This window comes from Taudactylus pleione, unplaced genomic scaffold, assembly GCF_031769625.1.
Source record: "Taudactylus pleione unplaced genomic scaffold, aTauple2 ptg000518l, whole genome shotgun sequence".
NCBI classification, from domain to species: domain Eukaryota; kingdom Metazoa; phylum Chordata; class Amphibia; order Anura; family Myobatrachidae; genus Taudactylus; species Taudactylus pleione.
In genome coordinates this window covers 13,076,906-13,089,615 of record NW_028284920.1, presented here as the reverse complement: position 1 = coordinate 13,089,615, position 12,710 = coordinate 13,076,906, and the positions used below count along the sequence as shown (strand labels likewise).

Here is a 12,710-nt window from a genome sequence, read left to right as displayed (position 1 = left end):
GCGGTAACAGGGAGGTGTCGACTCAAAAGGAGGAGTGTCATGACCCTTTTAGGGGCGTGTCTTTTGCCTGCGACTGTGATCCTGTACGCAGTAAAAATGGCTCCGGCATATCAGTTCTCGCGACCATTCTGCGTGACTGTAGGGTTACTTGGCATCCGTTGCAGATCAGAGCATAATCGGCCATCTGAGTCTTTGTACGCAGTCGCTTTTGGATTAGCGAAGCCGCTGGTAAGCATCTCAATACAATCCTGGTGGCTGCAATATTTGCATATTTTCGGACTGCAGCGTACAAACTCACAGCTGAGGCGGCATTAGCGTCCGTCTTGGAATCGGGCCCATATAATGCAAGCCTCCACACGGGCAGGGACCTATGTGAATGTGTAAATATTCTCTCTAAAGTGCTGATTAATATGTTTGTGCTATATATATAAAAAAGTTAATAAAAATGTTTCTTAATATAATATATACATTTTTTGTTTTCATTATTTTATTTTATTTATTTTTTTTAAACTTTCTTGGTGGGGATTTGCTGCATGAAGGACAATTGTGTGTCATTTGTGTGTCTTTGCTCAGCTGGCCTTCCATTCATAATGACGGGAGAGCTCTTCAAGCAATCTCATCGCCCTGCAGCGTATATTGTAGGCGGATCACTGAACTGGTTATCAAACTTTACAGTTGGCTTTGTGTTCCCATTCCTCCAGGTAATGTGCATGATGTCAATGTTTTGTATGTGGACAACTTAGTAAAGTATAGAGTATCCCCATTTATTTGGGTGCTTCCATATTTATAATAAGAGATCAAACTTATTGACTATAAGATTTATCACAGTTTTCCCTCTGGAATATTAAGGATACCCTGGATATACTGTATGTGCAGGGGACCACATCAGTTATCGGAGATATCTATTGCAGTCCCTCCTTACCAACAGCAAAAGCAGCCCCCACAGATTTCTATGGGGGCTGCTAAAATGCAGAATTTACCATGATGGCTGCACATGCATACCAGCACCGCCGGCCCCTGAGCCAGGGAGTAAAGTGATTGCATCAGTGATCACTTTACTTTTACACATCGCAGGGATGGGCACCTATAGGAGCTCCTGTCCCTCAATGTGACAAGTGGTACATTCCCATGATACAGTACTTAATTTATTATTGCAACGATAATAAATTATAATTAGCAAGGCCAAGTCCCAATAATTAATGAATAGTTCCCTTGGTATTGTGATAGACTGTTTTCATCCAATTCTATATATTGAAGATAATGATTATCTTGAAGACAAGCAAACAGTATAGTACAGTGGTTCATAAACTTGGACCTCAGGACCCCTCACAGGTCACGTTTTCCAGGTAACCCAGCAGGTGCACAGGTGTAATCATTAATCACTGACACATTTTAAAAAATCCACAGATGGAGCTAATATCTCACTTGCGATTCTGTGTAGACCTGGAAAACATGCACTGTTTGGGGTCCTGAGGACCGAGTTTGAGAACCTGTGGTATAGAAAAACAATATACTGTATTAGTAGCAGGATCTAGTGGGTTAATATTGCAATATATATCATAGTCGAGATCCCTTTATAAAAAAAAACAAACAAACCATTAATAAAGGCAAAACAATCCATCTAAACTATAGTTAAATGAAGTATAATCTACATACTTAAACCATACTTGCCGACATTCAGCTGCCTCCTTCCGGGAGGGGACTGAATGTCAGCTTACAGGGGGGGCGTGGCCGCACGTTAATGTTGTTGCGGGGGCATGGCCAGTGCCGGCCGCGAGCGTGGCCGTGAGATCGCGTCATCGCAGCTCCGCCCCCTCTTCACAATGCCGGAGTAAACGGCATTGTAAAGCGGGGGGCGGGGCCATGATGGCGCGATTCAGCGCAAATTGCGTCACCGGGCCCCCCGCTGCGGGGGTTTTGCTAGTAACTCTGCGGGGGGTAGGGAGGGATGGCGGCTTGCGGGAGGCTTGCCTGCCTTCCCTGGGGGCCGGGAGTGGCACCCGATAATCGGGGGGCTCCTGGCCAAATCGGGAGGGTAGGCAAGCATGACAAACCACAGCGATAAGTAAAATAATATAAAGTGTGTTTCGCAGTCCAAGTATCCATTTCAATGATTGGGCCACCCCCATAAAGCAGATGGGGTACCCACACTGGTACACAAAGTTGTATTAAATCAGAATGTAACTCACATCCTGAAAGAGCGTGTAACCCACACTCCAGAATGATAAACATAGACTGGGATATTGGCAATGCTTGGACATCTGCATAAGTGAGGTAATCTGCCACTTGATATTGGACAGTTGAAGTTGTATTAAAAATATTCTATCTATCTAAATACAGTTACTAATTTTGACAGATGAGTTCTAATCAAAGGACAATTTATTGCAGTTGGATCGCTTTCGGGATTTGGGGGCAATGCGCGCTCACTATTCTCACAGTGCCAGCATCTATTATTGCTGAGACTTGTGTAACTAACACTGATAAAACATATCTTGATTAGCTGATTGTGTTAAGTGCACGTTTTCTATATTGCTACTGTAGGTCTATTACAGTGCACTGAGCGCTGCATTATCTTACAGCCTATACTCCCATGGGTTTATGGTACTTTGTAAGAGGAATCGGTATGTAATGCTGGCTGTCTGGATGCCTCCTGTCAAAATACCGACAGCGGCATCCCGATGGTTGGTATCCCGACAGGGGTCGGGTAAGTATACTTATCCTCCCCCTAATTATCCCTTCTTGTAGCCTAACCCTCCTCGTGCCCTAAGTCTCCCCCCTTTGTGCCTAAACCTAACCCTCCCCCCCATAGTGCCTAAAAGTGATGCCTAACCCTAGCCTCCCCCTCAAACCTATCCCCCGCTACACTACCTAAACCTCCCCCCAACCCCCCCTCCCCCGTGTGGCTAATGCTAGGGGCGCCCCGGACTTATCTCATTCAAGCTGGTATCCTTCTGGATTCCGGCGTCCAGATTAAGATAGGCATCTGCATTTTGACGCCTATCTTAAGTCCCGTGTCAGACTTTCAGCGGTGGTAGAAATCGCTGGTATGTGGCAGAGAATTTATATTAATTTCTGCAGTACTTTACCAATCTCCCCCATTATTCTTTGCTCCATGTATTTATAACCCAATATACTAATGCCATTTTACTTTCCTTCTCAGATGTCAGCTGGAGCATTCTGTTACTTGGTGTTTTGCGGGGTCTGTGTGCTTGTAGCAGTCTATGTTTATTTTGTCATCCCAGAAACAAAGAATAAAACTTTTTTGGAAATTAGTGAAATGTTTTCTCCACGAAAAGTATTGTCCACTTCAGTGATATCCATAGATGACATGAAACTGAGGAAAATGAATGGGTACGGGGCACTAGAAAGCAGCTCATTGGAGTTTTCCTAGTCTTGAAAATTATTGATGTAGACTTTGCCCAGTGGAAGGTGGGAAATTTCCAGCGGTACTAGATGGACATTGAAGCCAAGCAAAGGCCAGAAATAGTTTCTACAATCAAAAACGGAAACTTAAAGGTCAAACTTTGACTTTCTAATAAAACCAGTGTTTATGCCTAATAAGTATTATAATGGACTTAAACTAGGTGTAAAAATAAATAGCATTCAACCTTTATGTTGGCATCTTATTTTCTTCTTTTATTTTACATTGAAAAACTTAAGAAATTAAATTTTTTGTTTGACAAAGATTGTCTGGCAGATGGAGAAGATATGATTTGAATTAATAGGCACACCCTTGGTGAGGCAGGAGTTTAGTTAAGTTGTGAACAGTGTAGAAAATGTAAATTAATTTAATGTATAAAACCTTTTGGCATGTATTTTAGTCTAGTGCCCCACGTGTAAAGGCTATCTGAGAACATTATCTGCGAGGGCAGCCATTGCACACATCCTCTAACACTTGGCTCTATTCACTCTCTCTTGTGCTCATTTCCCCTTTTTCACCGTCCAATTATGTCTCTCCCCTCTCTCTCGCTTTTGTTTTCTCTCTCTCTCTGGGCTCTATTTATTAACATTATTTTTACTAAAATAAAGTGAAAAAGGGTGTTTTCACACCCTTTTCACATTATTTTAGTATCACCTGTAGTTATTACAGGGCAATTGGAGTAGAATTAGTAAAATACTACTCCAACCCCTAGTATCACTTATTTTTAGTAAAGCAGATCGCATTTCCCATAATTGTAATGGGAAATGTGATCCGACCAGAGTTACTAAAAATAAATTGTAAAAAAATACCGGGGGAAGCCCTGTGATAATAACGCCACCTGGAGGTGACGTTATCCAGGGTCTCCCCTGGTTACCGGGCTCCCACTCTGCTCTAACGGGGAGAGCAGAGGCCGGAGCTGGTACCAGTAATCAGCTATGTGGTCTAAACAGACCGCAAGCTGATTGCTGTAAAAAAAAGAAAGAAAAAATTGAAACTTTTTTTTTTTACTTACCTGAATCCAGGGACCGGTGATCGGGCCTCCGGTGATGGCTCCTCTCTGGTCAGCTGGTCTCCCATAGTGTACTGCGGCCCGGTCATCGGGTGATCGGGTCCCAGTGCAGTATGGGAGATCACCTGATCGGGATGCCCGGAGAAGATCACCGGAGGCCAGGAGGATGCAGGTAAGTGTAATGAAGGGAGGGGGGGATCGCGGGCGGCGGGGCTTAGCGTTGGTGGGGGGTAGCAGCGATGGTGGGTCGGCGCATGCGCGGGCTCTTAGTCGCGGTATTTTTTCTGAAAATACCGCGACTAGAGTGCGGATGGGATCCGCAGGGACAGAGCTTTATCACAAGCTCTGTCCCTGCAAGGGATTTATAGTAAATCCCTGTGATCTTGCCTGAATTCGCAATGCGAATTCAGTCGGTAATCTCACACTACAATCCGCATTCAATATGCGGATTGTAGTAAATAGAGCCATCTGTCTCTCTCACTCTCTCCACAATGAGTCATAGCAGCTCCTCCCTCTTAATGTGTTTTTTTTTTTCCAGTATTCCCGACATTGTGTGGGCAGGATGGGGGTGGAGCAATGTAATGTGCATCATTGTAGCCTCACCCTCTGCAACAGTTTGCCGGCATTACTAGCTTTTTAATGCTGGGGACAGGCCATGATTCAACACAAATTGCACCATCAACACCCGAACCCTGCCCACTACATGGTTGGCAGCCGGAATGCGGGGGATTTGCCAGGAGACTCTCTTCCCCTCCTCCCAGATTCAAGAATCTCCTGCAACTTCCAGGAGAGTGGACAAGTATATTTCTCTCCAGTGTCGGACTGGGGCCTGACGGGCTCACATAATAGTGACAAATTAGTAAAGAGCACACGTGCACCAACAAGGTGGATGGGGAAAATGTAAACTTTACATAGTCCATGAGGACAGAGCTTGGCCACTCCAGCCATTTAACGAAACACAATAGCCAGTGTTTCTAACACACATTGTCACTTTGTCACTCTGCCATATTACGCCAGTTTATCTCCCCGACACTTTATACAAACCAGTACATGACAAATGTACCAGCTGACAACGTCCTCAATTGCTTCTCTACACCTCAACTCAGACAAGTAGTGGAGTAGAGACTTCAAGCTCTGTCTGCTAGAGTGCAGCGTATGCTTATTAGGGCAGTCACTGTTCTACTGCCAGGTATTGCTGGGTCTGTATTCTCCCTGTGCTTGTGCAAGAGAACCTCTTAATGAAAAACGCATACAGCCTTTGCCAGCTTTTTCCTAGGGGCTGTAGGGCTGCAGCCACCCCAGCCCTTCAGTATAATCCGCCACTACCAGTTAGCCCCCAGTATGTGATGTGGTAGTGGCTTCCCGCTGGAAGCACTTTCTGCTAATCTGACATCAGACAGGCAGTTCCAGGGGAAGGACTACACCCCAGACAGCCCCCCCGTTATAAAAAGGTAAGAGCCGCCGCTGCATACATCTGCTTGGTCTGTTACTGGGGGAGGGGTCAGCCACTGTTGTGCACAGAAATGGAGTGGCTGGTCTCTTTCTGTCAAGGTTGCCCTGATTTATTCCAGAGCACATTCACAAGGGTCCCAGATCCTATTGAAGACTAAAGCTGGCCACACATCTAAAGATTATCTGTCCAACCAGCCAACTAGTTGATTGGTTGGAATGAAAATCTGGTAAGGAGTACAATCAGCAATTTGCTCCCAAGCGCTGGAAAATGGACCAAAACTGTTGTTTGAACAAATTGTTTAGATCAAACATTTAACAAACTTGTCTGACCGACCATTTTCATCTGTTTTCTGGCATTTAGGAGCAAATTGCTGATCATCATTTACTCCTATTCCTTACTAGATTTTCATTCCAACCAATCAACAAGTTGGCTGATTGGATGTAAGTTGGTCTAGTGTGTGGCCAGCTTAAGAGCGTTTCAGTGCAGACTCCATATTGTTCCTCCAGGGAGGCTTCATTCCCTTTAGCAAGATGGCCACTGAGGTTAGTACTGTGCATGCACAGCACCAGTTGTTTACTGTGTTAGAGCGCCAAAGTGGGAGATGCAAGTTTTCCACTTGGCTTCAGAGAGACCTGTGATTACTAGCATTCTAGAACCCTTTCAGTGATACTGCACCGCTATACAGTATCTGCATACACTCACCGGCTGGTGAGCTGTATAACACCGCGCTCCGCTCCATCTAACCAGTGTGAGTAATATGGCTGTACCGCATTTAACATCAATGAACCAATCCATTGGTTAAGCAACTGGGCTTTTGATTCCTGGGAATCGTTTATAATGAATAGTAACTTTGCCACATCGTCAACCTGTACACACAGTTCCAATAGATCCAACATAATTGTCCCCACATGTACAGATTGGGGTTACTCTAAGAGAGTGAGTCTTCAGCAGGATGTAAAAAAAAAACTGTAAGAAAACTAAAAAAGAAGACAGAAATGTCCCTTGGTTGGCGCACTAACAAAAAATTAATAAAATGTAACTTTTATTAAACAATATTAAAATTGTATATATAATAATCTCTCCAGTGAAATATAAAAAATGAAAAACGTCTCAGTGTGTTAATTATTGAAATGAATAGTGTTATTGGCACACCTGCGCGTGTAATGGTGACACAAAAGTGGATATTAATAAATAGAAAATCTCTCACAAATAAGTCATAAAATATATGCAAATCCAAAAATAGCAAATCAAAAAATGCATTTAATTGGGACCAATTATATGTGGCATGCTATAACATCCCCAAAAGTAGGATAATATTCTGCAATGTCCACTGCATGTCAGAATTGCCATGATATGCATGTGAGAAGTGGCCGCAATATACTCATATACCTAGATTGCCACCTGTAACTGAAATGCAAATGTAAAAAAAACTAAAAATGCCTCTGTAAAATCCCTCCTATTGTCATTTTTGTAGCACCTTTTTAAAGGTTTTATTGGTGTGTCAAATATTGCAAGTTGGAGTCTTCTATATATTTTAGTCAAGTCATAAGAGTACTGTCAGTGGATATTGGGGATATCTATATAATAAGTGAGAAAATGTGTCTGCCTGTCCGTCTGTCTTTTATGCACGGCCAGAATTTTGGACCTAGCTCCACCAAATTTGGCAGGGTGGTGTAGTTTGACCAGGATTAGTTTTTTGCCTAGGTTTGAACTTTGTCAGAGTCACACACTGTCACACAACCACTAAAAATGGAGATGCTCTTAAATTACACAGGTTCTGGGTCTGGCTCCAGTGGAAATTAAAGCTATTGGACATACTGAGCTGAAATTTGGCATGGGCGGGTAGAACTGAGGTTTGCTTTGTTAGGTAGCTCTTGTTCCAGTGTAGGGCCTTTTGTGGTTCAGGTAATTGAGAAAGTTACCATATTTTTAACAATTGGCCAAAATATGCCCCTTTTTAAAGATAGGGAAGTGCAAATTGCTGCGCATGCTCAGTAGGTGCCTCCTGCAGGGGGTGTACAGTGGCTTCACCTGGGTGAACAAACATGGCTGCCTTTTAGCCGGCATCCCGTTTTTATTAGGTGTACAGTATATATTAGATGTATATATAGTGTATGTATTGGTGTAGGCTACAAGACATATATATACTGTGTGTATATGTATATGTGTGTGTATATACATACATACATAACAGTACAAGGCCCAGCAGCAGAGCAGCCGCACTCCCCGGCGCTGTCACACTGACTCAGCCCTGCACAGGAGGACACACCGGGTCAGTAAGTGGAGACCGGTCCGGATCATGTCTCCGGGTGGATGGCAGCGGAGAGCTTGGGGAAATTAACAAAACTACACCTCCAGGGCTTCGGGAGCAGTGGGCTGCACCGATGAGACACAGCAGCAGAAAGCGGGCAATAAGGCATTGGCAAAAAGATGTGGCTGCACATCTTACAACTTCTATCCTTCACACCGAAACTCCTGCTGCCTCTGTGTGTGATGCCGATCTCCCTGATTCGCCTGTGTCTGCCACGGCGAGAATGCGAGCGCTCCCTCCCTGGTGCACATTTCTGTTGCCATCCCAGATATTTCACACAGCTGGACCCCCTTGTATACCATACAGTACACCAGCCAGGGGACCCTCCGCACTTCCTGGAGACCCTGCAGCCCAGTACAGAGCATCCTGCGAGACCAGGAGGGGAAACATGACGTTCTATGTAGATAATAGTTTCTGACAGTCTGTGAGATGAAGCCCCCTGCTGACTGAGCCCTCTGGTATGAAACACAGGTTGGCTGTGTGTGCTGTGTGCCAGCTGTGACTGACAGCTCTCTGTAAGAAGTAAATGTAAACTATGGTCAGGGCGAGTCCGGGAAGATGGCCGCGTCCGAGGACACAGGTTTGGATTGGATCATATCTCCAGGGGGAGGGCAGGGAGAAATGCCCAGATATCTCGGCAGCAGCAACGCCGCCCAATCTCAGGCGGAGATTGGTCTACAGGTGTTATACATGTCTTGTCACCTCATATATGTCATATACACCTGCTAATATATCCTACACATGTCCTCTCACCTCATATATGTCATATACACCTCCTAATATATCCTATACATGTCCTGTCACCTCATATATATGTCATATACACCTGCTAATATATCCTATAATGTCCTGTCACCTCATATATATGTTATATACACCTGATAATATATCCTATACATGTCCTGTCACCTCATATATATGTCATATACACATCCAAATATATATATGTCCTGTCTCCTCATATATATGTCATATACAACTGCTAATATATCCTACATGTCCTCTCACCTCATATATATATGTCATATACACCTAATATATCCTATACATGTCCTGTCACCTCATATATATGTCATATATAGAAGCTAATATATCCTACACATGTCCTCTCACTTCATATATATATGTCATATACACCTCCTAATATATCCTATACATGTCCTGTCACTACATATATATGTCATATACACCTGCTAATATATCCTATACATGTCCTGTCACCTCATATATATGTCATATACACCTCCTAATATATCTTATACATGTCCTGTCACCTCATAGATATGTCATATACACCTGCTAATATATCCTATATGTATCCTGTCACCTCATATATATGTCATATACACCTGCTAATATATCCTATACATGTCCTGTCACCTCATATATATGTCATATTCACCTCCTAATATATCCTATATATGTCCTGTCACCTCATATATATGTCATATACACAAGCTAATATATCCTACACATGTCCTCTCACCTCATATATGTCATATACACCTCCTAATATATCCTATACATGTCCTGTCACCTCATATATATGTCATTTACACCTGCTAATATATCCTATACATATCCTGTCACCTCATATATATGTCATATACACCTGCTAATATATACATGTCCCGTCACCTCATATATATGTCATATACACCTCCTAATATATCCTATACATGTCCTGTCACCTCATATACAGTCAGGTCCATAAATATTGGGACATTGACAGAATTTTCATATTTTGGCCTCTATTCACCACCACAATGGCTTTGACATGAAACAAACAAGATGTGCTTTAACTGCAGACTTTCAGATTTAATTTGAGGGTAATTACATCCAAATCAGGTGAATGGTGTAGAAATGATAACGGTTTCTACATGTGCCTCCCACTTTTTAAGGGGTCAAAAGTAATGGGACAAACTAAACAATCCTAAATCTAACTTTCACTTTTTAATACTTTGTTGCAAATCCTTTGCAGGCAATTACAGTCTGAAGTCTGGAACGCATAGACATCACCAGACCCTGGGTTTCATCCCTGGTGATGCTCTGCCTGGCCTCTACTGCAAATGTCTTCAGTTCCTGCTTGTTCTTGGGGCTTTTTCCCTTCAGTTTTGTCTTCATCAAGTGAAATGCAAGCTCAATCGGATTCAGGTCAGGGGATTGACTTGGCCATTGCATAACATTCCACTTTTTAGCCTTAAAAAACTCCTTGGTTGCTTATGCAGTATGCTTCGGGTCATTGTCCATCTGCACTGTGAAGCGCCGTCCAATGAGTTCTGAAGTATTTGACTGAATATGAGCATATAATATTGCCCGAAACACTTCAGAATTCATTCTGCTGCTTTTGTCAGCAGTCACATCATCAATAAATACAAGGGAACCAGTTCCATTGGCAGCCATACATGCCCACGCCATGACACTACCACCACCATGCTTCACGGATGAGGTGGTATGTTTTGGATCATGAGCAGTTCCTTTCCTTCTCTTCTCTTCCCATCACTCTAGTACAAGTTGATCTTTGTCTCATCTGTCCATAGGATGTTGTTCCAGAACTGTAATGGCTTTTTTAGATGTTGTTTGGCAAACTCTAATCTGGTCTTCCTGTTTTTGTGGCTCACCAATGGTTTGCATCTTGTGGTGAACCCTCTATATTCACTCTTGTGAAGTCTTCTCTTGATTGTTGACTTTGACACATATACATCTACCTCCTGGAGAGTGTTCTAGATTTGGGCAACTGTTGTGAAGGGGTTTTTCTTCACGAGGGAAATAATTCTTTTGTTATCCAACACAGTTGTTTTCCGTGGTATTCCGGGTCTTTTGGTGTTGCTGAGCTCTACGGTGCGTTCTTTCTTTTTAAGAATGTTCCAAACAGTTGATTTGGCCACACGTAATGTTTTTGCTATCTCTCTGATGGGTTAGTTTTGATTTTTCAGCCTAATGATGGCTTGCTTCACTGATAGTGACAGCTCTTTGGATCTCATATTGAGAGTTGATAGCAACTGATTCCAAATGCAAATGTCACAGCTAGAATCAACTCCAGACCTTTTACCTGCTTAATTGATAATGAAATAACAAGGGAATAGCTCACACCTGTCCATGAAATAGCTTTTGAGTTGATAGTCCCATTACTTTTGGTCCCTTAAAAAGTGGGAGGCACATATTGAAACTGTTGTAATTCCTACACCATTCACCCGATTTGGATGTAATTACCCTCAAATTAAATCTGAAAGTCTGCAGTTAAAGCACATCTTGTTTGTTTCATTTCAAAACCATTGTGGTGGTGAATAGAGGCCAAAATCTGAAAATTCTGTCAATGTCCCAATATTTATGGACCTGACTGTATATGTCATATACACCTGCTAATATATCCTATACATGTCCTGTCACTACATATATATGTCATATACACCTGCTAATATATATTATACATGTCCTGTCACCTCATATATATGTCATATACACCTCCTAATATATCCTATATATGTCCTGTCACCTCATATATATGTCATATACACCTCCTAATATATCTTATACATGTCCTGTCACCTCATATATATGTCATATACACCTGCTAATATTTACATGTCCTGTCACCTCATATATGTCATATACACCTCCTAATATATCCTATACATGTCCTGTCACCTCATATATATGTCATATACACCTCCTAATATATCTTATACATGTCCTGTCACCTCATATATATGTCATATACACCTGCTATTATATATTATATATCTCCTGTCACCTTATATATATGTCATATACACCTCCTAATATATCTTATTCATACCTCCCAACCTGACCCTCTCCAGGAGAGACACAATGCTCTGGTTCTGGACTTCCTTGATAATTTATGATTGGTGGAGGCTCCAGCGGTAGGGCTGCAGTACAGTCCAAAATTCAAATAGGAGAGTCACACCAACTGTCAGTGAGTCCCAGCCAGTGATGTTTGGCAGAGTGTGAAATGACAGTTAGTATGATTCCCCTATTTGACTTTTGAACAGCGCTGCAGCCCCACCTCTTACCAGGGAAGTCCAGGACCAGAGCATTGTGTCCCTCCTGGAGAGGGTCATGTTGGGTGGTATCTGTGGAAACCTATACGGAGTGAGGCTCATGTAGTGTTGGACGTACATCTATTGTTTTGAGACAGATGCACATTGTCATACTGCTTCTACATACCATAAATAGTGCATATACGTCCATATTCAAAGTTTGGCACCTCTTACACTTATGATTTGTTAGGCCCTGGAGTAGTGGCATGAGGTAGGGAAGGAAAGGGAGCGTGTTCTCATATTTATGACTGATGCAGACCGGAAGGCAGATACACCTACCTGGAGATGTATCTCTTGCAGTGGCTGGAGTGCTGGTGCAACCATACACAATGATGGTGACAACCAGTAGCACCAGCTGGTCACTTCTGATTGGCTGATTGTGTACTAAGCTCTCCAGCTGATAGAGCTTTAATCCATGGGTGTATTATAATGGGTACAGGGAGAACCAGCACCGC

At 42.8% G+C, this 12,710-nt stretch overlaps 1 long non-coding RNA gene across 1 annotated transcript; it reads left to right on the top strand.

Moving 5' to 3' along the window:
• The first annotated feature begins 578 nt into the window (after positions 1 to 578).
• Positions 579 to 3,613, top strand: LOC148501514 (uncharacterized). The gene is made up of 2 exons (XR_015870045.1): positions 579 to 701; positions 3,161 to 3,613. It is a non-coding gene; the product is annotated as an uncharacterized LOC148501514 (long non-coding RNA).
• The last annotated feature ends 9,097 nt before the right edge of the window (positions 3,614 to 12,710 follow it).